This window comes from Petromyzon marinus, chromosome 51, assembly GCF_048934315.1.
Source record: "Petromyzon marinus isolate PM22_M1 ecotype Great Lakes invasive population chromosome 51, UKy_Petmar_22M1.pri1.0, whole genome shotgun sequence".
In the NCBI taxonomy this organism is placed as follows: Eukaryota; Metazoa; Chordata; class Hyperoartia; order Petromyzontiformes; family Petromyzontidae; genus Petromyzon; species Petromyzon marinus.
In genome coordinates, this window is record NC_133717.1 from 1,771,650 (window position 1) to 1,790,342 (window position 18,693).

General features: G+C 44.1%; 1 protein-coding gene across 1 annotated transcript in view; it reads left to right on the plus strand.

Annotated features, from left to right (window-relative positions):
• LOC116953357 (bactericidal permeability-increasing protein-like) overlaps positions 1–18,693 on the plus strand; it is a 116,828-nt gene that overhangs the window by 73,864 nt on the left and 24,271 nt on the right. The window lies entirely within an intron of this gene.

The window sequence follows — 18,693 nt, forward strand, 5'->3', positions numbered from 1 at the left end:
ATCACCACAGCTAGTGTATCACCACAGTGTATCACCACAGTTAATGTATCACCACAGTTAGTGTATCACCACAGTGTATCACCACAGTTAGTGTTTCACCACAGTGTATCACCACAGTTAGTGTATCACCACAGTGTATCACCACAGCTAGTGTATCACCACAGTTAGTGTATCACCACAGTTAGTGTATCACCACAGTGTATCACCACAGCTAGTGTATCACCACAGCTAGTGTATCACCACAGTTAGTGTATCACCACAGTGTATCACCACAGCTAGTGTATTACCACAGTTAGTGTATCACCACAGTTAGTGTATCACCACAGTGTACCACCACAGCTAGTGTATCACCACAGTGTATCACCACAGTTAGAGTATCACCACAGCTAGTGTATCACCACAGTGTATCACCACAGTTAGTGTATCACCACAGTTAGTGTATCACCACAGCTAGTGTATCACCACAGTGTATCACCACAGTTAGTGTATCACCACAGCTAGTGTATCACCACAGTGTATCACCACAGTGTATCACCGCAGCTAGTGTATCACCACAGTTAGTGTATCACCACAGTGTATCACCACAGTTAGTGTATCACCACAGTGTATCACAACAGTTAGTGTATCACCACAGCTAGTGTATCACCACAGCTAGTGTATCACCACAGTTAGTGTATCACAACAGTTAGTGTATCACCATAGCTAGTGTATCACCACAGCTAGTGTATCACCACAGTGTATCACCACAGTTAGTGTATCACCACAGTTAGTGTATCACCACAGTTAGTGTATCACCACAGTTAGTGTATCACCACAGTTAGTGTATCACCACAGTGTATCACCACAGTGTATCACCACAGTGTATCACAACAGCTAGTGTATCACCACAGCTAGTGTATCACCACAGCTAGTGTATCACCACAGTGTATCACCACAGTTAGTGTATCACCACAGTTAGTGTATCACCACAGTGTATCACCACAGTGTATCACCACAGTGTATCACCACAGTTAGTGTATCACCACAGTGTATCACCACAGTGTATCACCACAGCTAGTGTATCACCACAGCTAGTGTATCACCACAGTTAGTGTATCACCACAGCTAGTATATCACCACAGCTAGTGTATCACCACAGTGTATCACCACAGCTAGTGTATCACCACAGTGTGTCACCACAGTTAGTGTATCACCACAGTTAGTGTATCACCACAGTTAGTGTGTCACCACAGTTATTGTATCACCACAGTTAGTGTATCACCACAGTTAGTGTATCACCACAGCTAGTGTATCACCACAGTTAGTGTATCACCACAGTTAGTGTATCACCACAGTGTATCACCACAGTTAGTGTATCACCACAGTTAGTGTGCCACCACAGTTAGTGTATCACCACAGTTAGTGTATCACCACAGTTAGTGTATCACCACAGTGTATCACCACAGCTAGTGTATCACCACAGTTAGTGTATCACCACAGTGTATCACCACAGCTAGTGTATCACCACAGCTAGTGTATCACCACAGTGTATCACCACAGCTAGTGTATCACCACAGTTAGTGTATCACCACAGTGTATCACCACAGCTAGTGTATCACCACAGCTAGTGTATCACCACAGTTAGTGTATCACCACAGTGTATCACCACAGCTATTGTATCACCACAGTGTATCACCACAGCTAGTGTATCACCACAGTGTATCACCACAGTTAGTGTATCACCACAGCTAGTGTATCACCACAGCTAGTGTATCACCACAGTGTATCACCACAGTGTATCACCGCAGTGTATCACCACAGTTAGTGTTTAACCACAGCTAGTGTATCACCACAGTGTATCACCACAGCTAGTGTATCACCACAGCTAGTGTATCACCACAGTTAGTGTATCCCCACAGTGTATCACCACAGTTAGTGTATCACCACAGCTAGTGTATCACCACAGTTAGTGTATCACCACAGCTAGTGTATCACCACAGTTAGTGTATCACCACAGTGTATCACCACAGTGTATCACCACAGTTACTGTATCACCACAGCTAGTGTGTCACCACAGCTAGTGTATCACCACAGTTAGTGTATCACCACAGTTAGTGTATCACCACAGCTAGTGTATCACCACAGTGTATCACCACAGTTAATGTATCACCACAGTTAGTGTATCACCACAGTTAGTGTATCACCACAGTGTATCACCACAGTTAGTGTATCACCACAGTGTATCACCACCGTGTATCACCACAGTGTATCACCACAGTTAGTGTATCACCACAGTGTATCACCACAGCTAGTGTATCACCACAGTTAGTGTATCACCACAGTTAGTGTATCACCACAGTTAGTGTATCACCACAGCTAGTGTATCACCACAGCTAGTGTAACACCACAGTTAGTGTATCACCACAGTTAGTGTATCACCACAGTTAGTGTATCACCACAGGCAGTGTATCACCACAGTTAGTGTATCACCACAGTGTATCACCACAGCTAGTGTATCACCACAGTTAGTGTATCACCACAGTTAGTGTATCACCACAGCTAGTGTATCACCACAGCTAGTGTATCACCACAGTTAGTGTATCACCACAGTTAGTGTGTAACCACAGTTAGTGTATCACCACAGTTAGTGTATCACCACAGTTAGTGTGTAACCACAGCTAGTGTATCACCACAGTTAGTGTATCACCACAGTTAGTGTGTAACCACAGCTAGTGTATCACCACAGTTAGTGTATCACCACAGTTAGTGTGTAACCACAGCTAGTGTATCACCACAGTTAGTGTATCACCACAGTTAGTGTGTAACCACAGCTAGTGTATCACCACAGTTAGTGTATCACCACAGTTAGTGTGTAACCACAGTTAGTGTATCACCACAGTTAGTGTATCACCACAGTTAGTGTGTAACCACAGCTAGTGTATCACCACAGCTAGTGTATCACCACAGTTAGTGTATCACCACAGTGTATCACCACAGTTAGTGTATCACCACAGTGTATCACCACAGTTAGTGTATCACCACAGTGTATCACCACCGTGTATCACCACAGTGTATCACCACAGTTAGTGTATCACCATAGTGTATCACCACAGTTAGTGTATCACCACAGTGTATCACCACAGTTAGTGTATCACCACAGTGTATCACCACAGTTAGTGTATCACCACAGTTAGTGTATCACCACAGTGTATCACCACAGCTAGTGTATCACCACAGTTAGTGTATCACCACAGTGTATCACCACAGTTAGTGTATCACCACAGTTAGTGTATCACCACAGTGTATCACCACAGTTAGTGTATCACCACAGTTAGTGTATCATCACAGTGTATCAACACAGTTAGTGTATCACCACAGCTAGTGTATCACCACAGTTAGTGTATCACCACAGTTAGTGTATCACCACAGTGTATCAACACAGTTAGTGTATCACCACAGTTAGTGTATCACCACAGTTAGTGTATCACCACAGTTAGTGTATCACCACAGTGTATCACCACAGTGTATCACCACAGTTAGTGTGTCACCACAGTTAGTGTGTCACCACAGTGTATCACCACAGTTAGTGTATCACCACAGTTAGTGTATCACCACAGTTAGTGTGTCACCACAGTTAGTGTATCACCACAGTTAGTGTATCACCACAGTGTATCACCACAGTTAGTGTATCACCACAGCTAGTGTATCACCACAGTTAGTGTATCACCACAGCTAGTGTATCACCACAGTTAGTGTGTCACCACAGTTAGTGTATCACCACAGTTAGTGTATCACCACAGCTAGTGTATCACCACAGTGTATCACCACAGTTAGTGTATCACCACAGTTAGTGTATCACCACAGTTAGTGTATCACCACAGTGTATCACCACAGTGTATCACCACAGTTAGTGTGTCACCACAGTTAGTGTGTCACCACAGTGTATCACCACAGTTAGTGTATCACCACAGTTAGTGTATCACCACAGTTAGTGTGTCACCACAGTTAGTGTATCACCACAGTTAGTGTATCACCACAGTGTATCACCACAGCTAGTGTATCACCACAGTTAGTGTATCACCACAGCTAGTGTATCACCACAGTTAGTGTGTCACCACAGTTAGTGTATCACCACAGTTAGTGTATCACCACAGCTAGTGTATCACCACAGTGTATCACCACAGTTAGTGTATCACCACAGTTAGTGTATCACCACAGTGTATCACCACAGGTAGTGTATCACCACAGTGTATCACCACAGTTAGTGTATCACCACAGTGTATCACCACAGGTAGTGTATCACCACAGTGTATCACCACAGTTAGTGTATCACCACAGTGTATCACCACAGTTAGTGTATCACCACAGTGTATCACCACAGCTAGTGTATCACCACAGCTAGTGTATCACCACAGTTAGTGTATCACCACAGCTAGTGTATCACCACAGTGTATCACCACAGTTAATGTATCACCACAGTTAGTGTATCACCACAGTGTATCACCACAGTTAGTGTTTCACCACAGTGTATCACCACAGTTAGTGTATCACCACAGTGTATCACCACAGCTAGTGTATCACCACAGCTAGTGTATCACCACAGTGTATCACCACAGTGTATCACCACAGTTAGTGTATCACCACAGCTAGTGTATTACCACAGTTAGTGTATCACCACAGTTAGTGTATCACCACAGTTAGTGTATCACCACAGTTAGTGTATCACCACAGTGTATCACCACAGCTAGTGTATCACCACAGTGTATCACCACAGTTAGTGTATCACCACAGTGTATCACCACAGTTAGAGTATCACCACAGCTAGTGTATCACCACAGTTAGTGTATCACCACAGTTAGTGTATCACCACAGTTAGTGTATCACCACAGTTAGTGTATCACCACAGTGTATCACCACAGTTAGTGTATCACCACAGCTAGTGTATCACCACAGTTAGTGTATCACCACAGCTAGTGTATCACCACAGTGTATCACCATAGTTAGTGTATCACCACAGTTAGTGTATCACCACAGTGTATCACCACAGTTAGTGTATCACCACAGCTAGTGTATCACCACAGTGTATCACCACAGTTAGTGTATCACCACAGTTAGTGTATTACCACAGTGTATCACCACAGTTAGTGTATCACCACAGTGTATCACAACAGTTAGTGTATCACCACAGCTAGTGTATCACCACAGCTAGTGTATCACCACAGTGTATCACCACAGTTAGTGTATCACCACAGTTAGTGTATCACCACAGCTAGTGTATCACCACAGTGTATCACCACAGTGTATCACCACAGTTAGTGTATCACCACAGTTAGTGTATCACCACAGTGTATCACCACAGTGTATCACCACAGCTAGTGTATCACCACAGCTAGTGTATCACCACAGTTAGTGTATCACCACAGTTAGTGTATCACCACAGTGTATCACCACAGTTAGTGTATCACCACAGTGTATCACCACAGTGTATCACCACAGTTAGTGTATCACCACAGTGTATCACCACAGTTAGTGTATCACCACAGTGTATCACCACAGTTAGTGTATCACCACAGTGTATCACCACAGTTAGTGTATCACCACAGTGTATCACCACCGTGTATCACCACAGTGTATCACCACAGTTAGTGTATCACCATAGTGTATCACCACAGTTAGTGTATCACCAAAGTGTATCACCACAGTTAGTGTATCACTACAGTGTATCACCACAGTTAGTGTATCACCACAGTTAGTGTATCACCACAGTTAGTGTATCACCACAGTGTATCACCACAGTTAGTGTATCACCACAGTTAGTGTATCATCACAGTGTATCAACACAGTTAGTGTATCACCACAGCTAGTGTATCACCACAGTTAGTGTATCACCACAGTTAGTGTATCACCACAGTGTATCAACACAGTTAGTGTATCACCACAGCTAGTGTATCACCACAGTTAGTGTATCACCACATTTAGTGTATCACCACAGTGTATCACCACAGTGTATCACCACAGTTAGTGTGTCACCACAGTTAGTGTGTCACCACAGTGTATCACCACAGTTAGTGTATCACCACAGTTAGTGTATCACCACAGTTAGTGTGTCACCACAGTTAGTGTATCACCACAGTTAGTGTATCACCACAGTTAGTGTATCACCACAGTTAGTGTGTAACCACAGCTAGTGTATCACCACAGCTAGTGTATCACCACAGTTAGTGTATCACCACAGTTAGTGTATCACCACAGTGTATCACCACAGTTAGTGTATCACCACAGTGTATCACCACAGTGTATCACCACAGTGTATCACCACAGTTAGTGTATCACCACAGTGTATCACCACAGTTAGTGTATCACCACAGTGTATCACCACAGTTAGTGTATCACCACAGTGTATCACCACAGTTAGTGTATCACCACAGTGTATCACCACCGTGTATCACCACAGTGTATCACCACAGTTAGTGTATCACCATAGTGTATCACCACAGTTAGTGTATCACCACAGTGTATCACCACAGTTAGTGTATCACCACAGTGTATCACCACAGTTAGTGTATCACCACAGTTAGTGTATCACCACAGTGTATCACCACAGCTAGTGTATCACCACAGTTAGTGTATCACCACAGTGTATCACCACAGTTAGTGTATCACCACAGTTAGTGTATCACCACAGTGTATCACCACAGTTAGTGTATCACCACAGTTAGTGTATCATCACAGTGTATCAACACAGTTAGTGTATCACCACAGCTAGTGTATCACCACAGTTAGTGTATCACCACAGTTAGTGTATCACCACAGTGTATCACCACAGTGTATCACCACAGTTAGTGTGTCACCACAGTTAGTGTGTCACCACAGTGTATCAACACAGTTAGTGTATCACCACAGCTAGTGTATCACCACAGTTAGTGTATCACCACAGTTAGTGTATCACCACAGTGTATCACCACAGTGTATCACCACAGTTAGTGTGTCACCACAGTTAGTGTGTCACCACAGTGTATCACCACAGTTAGTGTATCACCACAGTTAGTGTATCACCACAGTTAGTGTGTCACCACAGTTAGTGTATCACCACAGTTAGTGTATCACCACAGTGTATCACCACAGTTAGTGTATCACCACAGTTAGTGTATCACCACAGTGTATCACCACAGGTAGTGTATCACCACAGTGTATCACCACAGTTAGTGTATCACCACAGTGTATCACCACAGTTAGTGTATCACCACAGTGTACCACCACAGTTAGTGTATCACCACAGTTAGTGTATCACCACAGTGTATCACCACAGCTAGTGTATCACCACAGTTAGTGTATCACCACAGTGTATCACCGCAGTTAGTGTATCACCACAGTTAGTGTATCACCACAGCTAGTGTATCACCACAGTTAGTGTATCACCACAGTTAGTGTATCACCACAGTGTATCAACACAGTTAGTGTATCACCACAGCTAGTGTATCACCACAGTTAGTGTATCACCACAGTTAGTGTTTCACCACAGTTAGTGTATCACCACAGTTAGTGTATCACCACAGTTAGTGTATCACCACAGTTAGTGTATCACCACAGTTAGTGTGTCACCACAGTTAGTTTGTCACCACAGTTAGTGTATCACCACAGTTAGTGTATCACAACAGCTAGTGTATCACCACAGTGTATCACCACAGTTAGTGTATCACCACAGTTAGTGTGTCACCACAGATAGTGTATCACCACAGTTAGTGTATCACCACAGTTAGTGTATCACCACAGTTAGTGTATCACCACAGTTAGTGTATCACCACAGTTAGTGTATCACCACAGTGTATCACCACAGTGTACCACCACAGTTACTGTATCACCACAGCTAGTGTGTCACCACAGCTAGTGTATCACCACAGCTAGTGTATCACCACAGTTAGTGTATCACCACAGCTAGTGTATCACCACAGTGTATCACCACAGTTAATGTATCACCACAGTTAGTGTATCACCACAGTGTATCACCACAGTTAGTGTTTCACCACAGTGTATCACCACAGTTAGTGTATCACCACAGTGTATCACCACAGCTAGTGTATCACCACAGCTAGTGTATCACCACAGTTAGTGTATCACCACAGTTAGTGTATCACCACAGTGTACCACCACAGCTAGTGTATCACCACAGTGTATCACCACAGTTAGTGTATCACCACAGTGTATCACCACAGTTAGAGTATCACCACAGCTAGTGTATCACCACAGTGTATCACCACAGTTAGTGTATCACCACAGTTAGTGTATCACCACAGCTAGTGTATCACCACAGTGTATCACCACAGTTAGTGTATCACCACAGCTAGTGTATCACCACAGTGTATCACCACAGTGTATCACCGCAGCTAGTGTATCACCACAGTTAGTGTATCACCACAGTGTATCACCACAGTTAGTGTATCACCACAGTGTATCACAACAGTTAGTGTATCACCACAGCTAGTGTATCACCACAGCTAGTGTATCACCACAGTGTATCACCACAGTGTATCACCACAGTTAGTGTATCACCACAGTTAGTGTATCACCACAGCTAGTGTATCACCACAGTGTATCACCACAGTGTATCACCACAGTTAGTGTATCACCACAGTTAGTGTATCACCACAGTGTATCACCACAGTGTATCACTACAGCTAGTGTATCACCACAGCTAGTGTATCACCACAGCTAGTGTATCACCACAGCTAGTGTATCACCACAGTGTATCACAACAGTTAGTGTATCACCATAGCTAGTGTATCACCACAGCTAGTGTATCACCACAGTTAGTGTATCACCACAGTTAGTGTATCACCACAGTGTATCACCACAGTTAGTGTATCACCAAAGCTAGTGTATCACCACAGCTAGTGTATCACAACAGTTAGTGTATCACCACAGCTAGTGTATCACCACAGCTAGTGTATCACCACAGCTAGTGTATCACCACAGTGTATCCCCACAGTGTATCACCACAGTTAGTGTATCACCACAGCTAGTGTATCACCACAGTGTATCCCCACAGTGTATCACCACAGTTAGTGTATCACCACAGTTAGTGTATCACCACAGTGTATCACCACAGTGTATCACCACAGTTAGTGTATCACCACAGTTAGTGTATCACCACAGCTAGTGTATCACCACAGTGTATCACCACAGTTAATGTATCACCACAGCTAGTGTATCACCACAGTTAGTGTATCACCACAGTGTATCACCACAGCTAGTGTATCACCACAGTTAGTGTATCACCACAGCTAGTGTATCACCACAGTTAGTGTATCACAACAGCTAGTGTATCACCACAGTGTATCACCACAGTTAATGTATCACCACAGTTAGTGTATCACCACAGTGTATCACCACAGTTAGTGTTTCACCACAGTGTATCACCACAGTTAGTGTATCACCACAGTGTATCACCACAGCTAGTGTATCACCACAGCTAGTGTATCACCACAGTGCATCACCACAGTTAGTGTATCACCACAGCTAGTGTATCACCACAGCTAGTGTATCACCACAGTGTATCACCACAGCTAGTGTATCACCACAGTTAGTGTATCACCACAGTTAGTGTATCACCACAGTGTATCACCACAGCTAGTGTATCACCACAGTTAGTGTATCACCACAGTGTATCACCACAGTTAGTGTATCACCACAGTGTATCACCACAGTTAGTGTATCACCACAGTTAGTGTATCACCACAGTGTATCACCACAGTTAGTGTATCACCACAGTGTATCACCACAGCTAGTGTATCACCACAGTGTATCACCACAGTTAGTGTATCACCACAGCTAGTGTATCACAACAGTTAGTGTATCACCACAGCTAGTGTATCACCACAGCTAGTGTATCACCACAGTGTATCACCACAGCTAGTGTATCACCACAGTGTATCACCACAGTGTATCACCACAGTTAGTGTATCACCACAGTTAGTGTATCACCACAGTGTATCACCACAGTGTATCACCACAGCTAGTGTATCACCACAGCTAGTGTATCACCACAGTGTATCACCACAGTGTATCACCACAGTTAGTGTTTCACCACAGTTAGTGTATCACCACAGTGTATCACCACAGTGTATCACTACAGCTAGTGTATCACCACAGCTAGTGTATCACCACAGTGTATCACAACAGTTAGTGTATCACCACAGTTAGTGTATCACCACAGTTAGTGTATCACCACAGTTAGTGTATCACCACAGTGTATCACAACAGCTAGTGTATCACCACAGTGTATCACCACAGTGTATCACCACAGTTAGTGTATCACCACAGTTAGTGTATCACCACAGTGTATCACCATAGCTAGTGTATCACCACAGCTAGTGTATCACCACAGTGTATCACCACAGTTAGTGTATCACCACAGTTAGTGTATCACCACAGTTAGTGTATCACCACAGTTAGTGTATCACCACAGTGTATCACCACAGTGTATCACCACAGTGTATCACCACAGTGTATCACCACAGTGTATCACCACAGCTAGTGTATCACCACAGCTAGTGTATCACCACAGCTAGTGTATTACCACAGTGTATCACCACAGTTAGTGTATCACCACAGTTAGTGTATCACCACAGTGTATCACCACAGTGTATCACCACAGTTAGTGTATCACCACAGTGTATCACCACAGTGTATCACCACAGCTAGTGTATCACCACAGCTAGTGTATCACCACAGTTAGTGTATCACCACAGCTAGTGTGTCACCACAGTTAGTGTATCACCACAGTTAGTGTATCACCACAGTGTATCACCACAGTTAGTGTATCACCACAGTTAGTGTGTCACCACAGTTATTGTATCACCACAGCTAGTGTATCACCACAGTTAGTTTATCCCCACAGTTAGTGTATCACCACAGCTAGTGTATCACCACAGTTAGTGTATCACCACAGTTAGTGTATCACCACAGTGTATCACCACAGTTAGTGTATCACCACAGTTAGTGTATCACCACAGTTAGTGTATCACCACAGTTAGTGTATCACCACAGCTAGTGTATCACCACAGTGTATCACCACAGTTATTGTATCACCACAGTTAGTTTATCACCACAGTTAGTGTATCACCACAGCTAGTGTATCACCACAGTTAGTGTATCACCACAGTTAGTGTATCACCACAGTGTATCACCACAGCTAGTGTATCACCACAGCTAGTGTATCACCACAGTGTATCACCACAGTGTATCACCGCAGTGTATCACCACAGTTAGTGTTTAACCACAGCTAGTGTATCACCACAGTGTATCACCACAGCTAGTGTATCACCACAGCTAGTGTATCACCACAGTGTATCCCCACAGTGTATCACCACAGTTAGTGTATCACCACAGTTAGTGTATCACCACAGCTAGTGTATCACCACAGTTAGTGTATCACCACAGCTAGTGTATCACCATAGTTAGTGTATCACCACAGCTAGTGTATCACCACAGTGTATCCCCACAGTGTATCACCACAGTTAGTGTATCACCACAGTTAGTGTATCACCACAGTGTATCACCACAGTTAGTGTATCACCACAGTTAGTGTATCACCACAGTGTATCACCACAGTGTATCACCACAGTTACTGTATCACCACAGCTAGTGTGTCACCACAGCTAGTGTATCACCACAGTTAGTGTATCACCACAGTTAGTGTATCACCACAGCTAGTGTATCACCACAGTGTATCACCACAGTTAATGTATCACCACAGTTAGTGTATCACCACAGTTAGTGTATCACCACAGTTAGTGTATCACCACAGCTAGTGTATCACCACAGTGTATCACCACAGTTAGTGTATCACCACAGCTAGTGTATCACCACAGTTAGTGTATCACCACAGTTAGTGTATCACCACAGCTAGTGTATCACCACAGTGTATCACCACAGTTAATGTATCACCACAGTTAGTGTATCACCACAGTGTATCACCACAGCTAGTGTATTACCACAGTTAGTGTATCACCACAGCTAGTGTATCACCACAGTTAGTGTATCACCACAGTTAGTGTATCACCACAGTTAGTGTATCACCACAGTGTATCACCACAGCTAGTGTATCACCACAGTGTATCACCACAGTTAGTGTATCACCACAGTGTATCACCACAGTTAGAGTATCACCACAGCTAGTGTATCACCACAGTTAGTGTATCACCACAGTTAGTGTATCACCACAGTGTATCACCATAGTTAGTGTATCACCACAGTTAGTGTATCACCACAGTGTATCACCACAGTTAGTGTATCACCACAGCTAGTGTATCACCACAGTTAGTGTATCACCACAGTGTATCACCACAGTTAGTGTATCACCACAGTTAGTGTATCACCACAGCTAGTGTATCACCACAGTGTATCACCACAGTTAGTGTATCACCACAGTTAGTGTATCACCACAGTGTATCACCACAGTTAGTGTATCACCACAGTGTATCACAACAGTTAGTGTATCACCACAGCTAGTGTATCACCACAGCTAGTGTATCACCACAGTGTATCACCACAGTTAGTGTATCACCACAGTTAGTGTATCACCACAGTGTATCACAACAGTTAGTGTATCACCACAGCTAGTGTATCACCACAGCTAGTGTATCACCACAGTGTATCACCACAGTTAGTGTATCACCACAGCTAGTGTATCACCACAGTGTATCACCACAGTGTATCACCACAGTGTATCACCACAGTGTATCACCACAGTGTATCACCACAGCTAGTGTATCACCACAGCTAGTGTGCCACCACAGTTAGTGTATCACCACAGCTAGTGTATCACCACAGCTAGTGTATCACCACAGCTAGTGTATCACCACAGTTAGTGTATCACCACAGTGTATCACCATAGTGTATCACCACAGTGTATCACCACAGCTAGTGTATCACCACAGCTAGTGTATCACCACAGTGTATCACCACAGTTAGTGTATCACCACAGCTAGTGTATCACCACAGCTAGTGTATCACCACAGTGTATCACCACAGTGTATCACCACAGCTAGTGTATCACCACAGTTAGTGTATCACCACAGTTAGTGTATCACCACAGCTAGTGTATCACCACAGTTAGTGTATCACCACAGCTAGTGTATCACCACAGTGTATCACCATAGTTAGTGTATCACCACAGTTAGTGTATCACCACAGTGTATCACCACAGTTAGTGTATCACCACAGCTAGTGTATCACCACAGTGTATCACCACAGTTAGTGTATCACCACAGTTAGTGTATCACCACAGTGTATCACCACAGTTAGTGTATCACCACAGTGTATCACAACAGTTAGTGTATCACCACAGCTAGTGTATCACCACAGCTAGTGTATCACCACAGTGTATCACCACAGCTAGTGTATCACCACAGCTAGTGTATCACCACAGCTAGTGTATCACCACAGTGTATCACCACAGTGTATCACAACAGTGTATCACAACAGTTAGTGTATCACCATAGCTAGTGTATCACCACAGCTAGTGTATCACCACAGTGTATCACCACAGTTAGTGTATCACCACAGTTAGTGTATCACCACAGTGTATCACCACAGTGTATCACCACAGTTAGTGTATCACCACAGTGTATCACCACAGTGTATCACCACAGCTAGTGTATCACCACAGTGTATCACCACAGCTAGTGTGTCACCACAGTTAGTGTATCACCACAGTTAGTGTATCACCACAGTGTATCACCACAGTTAGTGTATCACCACAGTTAGTGTGTCACCACAGTTATTGTATCACCACAGTTAGTGTATCACCACAGTTAGTGTATCACCACAGTTAGTGTATCACCACAGTGTATCACCACAGTTAGTGTATCACCACAGTTAGTGTGCCACCACAGTTAGTGTATCACCACAGTTAGTGTATCACCACAGTTAGTGTATCACCACAGTGTATCACCACAGCTAGTGTATCACCACAGCTAGTGTATCACCACAGTTAGTGTATCACCACAGTGTATCACCATAGTGTATCACCACAGTGTATCACCACAGCTAGTGTATCACCACAGCTAGTGTATCACCACAGTGTATCACCACAGTTAGTGTATCACCACAGTTAGTGTATCACCACAGCTAGTGTATCACCACAGTTAGTGTATCACCACAGTTAGTGTATCACCACAGCTAGTGTATCACCACAGTTAGTGTATCACCACAGCTAGTGTATCACCACAGTGTATCACCATAGTTAGTGTATCACCACAGTTAGTGTATCACCACAGTGTATCACCACAGTTAGTGTATCACCACAGCTAGTGTATCACCACAGTGTATCACCACAGTTAGTGTATCACCACAGTTAGTGTATCACCACAGTGTATCACCACAGTTAGTGTATCACCACAGTGTATCACAACAGTTAGTGTATCACCACAGCTAGTGTATCACCACAGCTAGTGTATCACCACAGTGTATCACCACAGTTAGTGTATCACCACAGTTAGTGTATCACCACAGCTAGTGTATCACCACAGTGTATCACCACAGTGTATCACCACAGTGTATCACCACAGTGTATCACCACAGCTAGTGTATCACCACAGCTAGTGTATCACCACAGTGTATCACCACAGTGTATCACAACAGTGTATCACAACAGTTAGTGTATCACCATAGCTAGTGTATCACCACAGCTAGTGTATCACCACAGTTAGTGTATCACCACAGTTAGTGTATCACCACAGTGTATCACCACAGTTAGTGTATCACCACAGCTAGTGTATCACCACAGTGTATCACCACAGTTAGTGTATCACCACAGTTAGTGTATCACCACAGTGTATCACCACAGTGTATCACCACAGTGTATCACCACAGTTAGTGTATCACCACAGTGTATCACCACAGTGTATCACCACAGCTAGTGTATCACCACAGCTAGTGTATCACCACAGTGTATCACCACAGCTAGTGTATCACCACAGCTAGTGTATCACCACAGTGTATCACCACAGTTAGTGTGTCACCACAGTTAGTGTATCACCACAGTTAGTGTATCACCACAGTTAGTGTGTCACCACAGTTATTGTATCACCACAGTTAGTGTATCACCACAGTTAGTGTATCACCACAGCTAGTGTATCACCACAGTTAGTGTATCACCACAGTTAGTGTATCACCACAGTTAGTGTATCACCACAGTTAGTGTATCACCACAGTTAGTGTGCCACCACAGTTAGTGTATCACCACAGTTAGTGTATCACCACAGTTAGTGTATCACCACAGTTAGTGTATCACCACAGTGTATCACCACAGCTAGTGTATCACCACAGCTATTGTATCACCACAGTTAGTGTATCACCACAGTTAGTGTATCACCATAGTGTATCACCACAGTGTATCACCACAGCTAGTGTATCACCACAGCTAGTGTATCACCGCAGTGTATCACCACAGTTAGTGTATCACCACAGTTAGTGTATCACCACAGTGTATCACCACAGTTAGTGTATCACCACAGTTAGTGTATCACCACAGTTAGTGTATCACCACAGCTAGTGTATCACCACAATTAGTGTATCACCACAGTTAGTGTATCACCACAGCTAGTGTATCACCACAATTAGTGTATCACCACAGTTAGTGTATCACCACAGCTAGTGTATCACCACAATTAGTGTATCACCACAGTTAGTGTATCACCACAGTGTATCACCACAGTTAGTGTATCACCACAGCTAGTGTATCACCACAGTGTATCACCACAGTGTATCACCACAGCTAGTGTATCACCACAGTTAGTGTATCACCACAGTTAGTGTATCACCACAGTTAGTGTATCACCACAGTTAGTGTATCACCACAGTTAGTGTATCACCACAGTGTATCACCACAGTGTATCACCACAGTGTATCACAACAGTTAGTGTATCACCACAGCTAGTGTATCACCACAGCTAGTGTATCACCACAGTGTATCACCACAGTGTATCACCACAGTGTATCACCACAGTGTATCACCACAGTGTATCACCACAGCTAGTGTATCACCACAGTTAGTGTATCACCACAGTTAGTGTATCACCACAGTGTATCACCACAGTTAGTGTATCACCACAGTTAGTGTATCACCACAGTGTATCACCACAGCTAGTGTATCACCACAGCTAGTGTATCACCACAGTGTATCACCACAGCTAGTGTATCACCACAGTTAGTGTATCACCACAGTTAGTGTATCACCACAGTTAGTGTATCACCACAGCTAGTGTATCACCACAGTTAGTGTATCACCACAGTTAGTGTGTCACCACAGCTAGTGTATCACCACAGTTAGTGTATCACCACAGTTAGTGTATCACCACAGCTAGTGTATCACCACAGTGTATCACCACAGTTAGTGTATCACCACAGTGTATCACCACAGTTAGTGTATCACCACAGTTAGTGTATCACCACAGTGTATCACCACAGCTAGTGTATCACCACAGTGTATCACCACAGTGTATCACCACAGCTAGTGTATCACCACAGTGTATCACCACAGTTAGTGTATCACCACAGTGTATCACCACAGTTAGTGTATCACCACAGTTAGTGTATCACCACAGCTAGTGTATCACCACAGCTAGTGTATCACCACAGTGTATCACCACAGTGTATCACCGCAGTGTATCACCACAGTTAGTGTTTAACCACAGCTAGTGTATCACCACAGTGTATCACCACAGCTGGTGTATCACCATAGTGTATCACCACAGTGTATCACCACAGCTAGTGTATCACCACAGCTAGTGTATCACCACAGCTAGTGTATCACCACAGTTAGTGTATCACCACAGTTAGTGTATCACCACAGTTAGTGTATCACCACAGTTAGTGTATCACCACAGCTAGTGTATCACCACAGCTAGTGTATCACCACAGTTAGTGTATCACCACAGTGTATCACCACAGTTAGTGTATCACCACAGTTAGTGTATCACCACAGTTTATGTATCACCACAGCTAGTGTATCACCACAATTAGTGTATCACCACAGTTAGTGTATCACCACACTGTATCACCACAGTTAGTGTATCACCACAGTTAGTGTATCACCACAGTTAGTGTATCACCACAGTTAGTGTAACACCACAGTTAGTGTATCACCACAGCTATTGTATCACCACAGCTGGTGTATCACCATAGTGTATCACCACAGTTAGTGTATCACCACAGTGTATCACCACAGTGTATCACCACAGTGTATCACCGCAGTGTATCACCACAGTTAGTGTTTAACCACAGCTAGTGTATCACCACAGTGTATCACCACAGTGTATCACCACAGTGTATCACCGCAGTGTATCACCACAGTTAGTGTTTAACCACAGTGTATCACCACAGTGTATCACCACAGCTAGTGTATCACCACAGTGTATCACCACAGTTAGTGTATCACCACAGTGTATCACCACAGTGTATCACCACAGTTAGTGTATCACCACAGTTAGTGTATCACCACAGTTAGTGTATCACCACGTTAACGCGTTCGTTCTAATGTGAACACCGCCACGCGTTAAGTGAGGACTCGCCGTTTACGGACGGTCCCCGAGATACGTATCCCGACTTACGAACATCCGCACTTAAGGAACGAACCACCGTGAGGTTCTGTTTAACCACCCAAGTCGCGAACGTTCGGTCGCACATCACGAACCGAACGAAGCGACGGGCTCGGCGATCCTCCGCGAGACGTAACGAGACCCCCGCATCCTAGACGCTGACTCAAGGTGAGTGAAAATGAATCTAATTTGTTTATTTTCACGTTCATTTACGTTATGTTTCATTTAACTACGCAGTGTTTATTACGGTATTACATGCAAATGTGCAACGCTTTGCTTACTGAAGAGTTCATGAATGCCTCCCGTTTTCGCTGAAGCGTAACGCATTGTTGGCGAGCGACCGTTACGTGCAATTAAATGTTGAGTTTCGAGATACGAACAAGTGGAAGGCCGAACGGGTCTCAGGAACGTGATCTCGGTCGACATTTTTAAGTGGAAGGACAGATGCGGGAAGGCAGAGAGGACTTCGTCTCCTGCATAAAAAAAATGAACACAGTTCGCTCACCATGCTGCTCAACTGCCTCAGGGGCCTGCTGACAGGTATCGTACGAGTTAGCACGTGACAATGAACCTTATTTTTATTTGACCAGATGAGACCCAACTGGGCTGATAAATAGCTCTTTTGCAGAAGCGGCCTGGCCATCACAAATGGCAGCTCAACGAAGTGACGCGTCATCGTCGTCATCATCACGTGAATATTTATAGCGGCAATCGAATACTGAAACACGCGTGACGACGTTGGTTCTCAAAGTGAAGGGAAAACCGGAGGACCCGGAGAAAAATCCACGCGACCACGGGGGGAGAGAGAGAGAGAGAGACACGCAAACTCCAAATATACAGCTTAACACGTTGGCTTTCACGACCAATATTATCCATAATAGAGGCGGTGGGTTAGATCGCATAAATATAAACGTATTCCAAACAGGCATCGTCAGGGTCGGGATCGAACCCACGACCTCCTGCATACCAGGCGAGGTAGTCAACATCTCACCACAGGGAAAGAGAGAGAGAGACACTCATACTCCAAATATACAGCAGCAAACATCAGGGTCGGGATCGAACCCACGACCTCCTGCATTCCAGGCGAGGTAGTCAACATCTCACCACAGGGAAA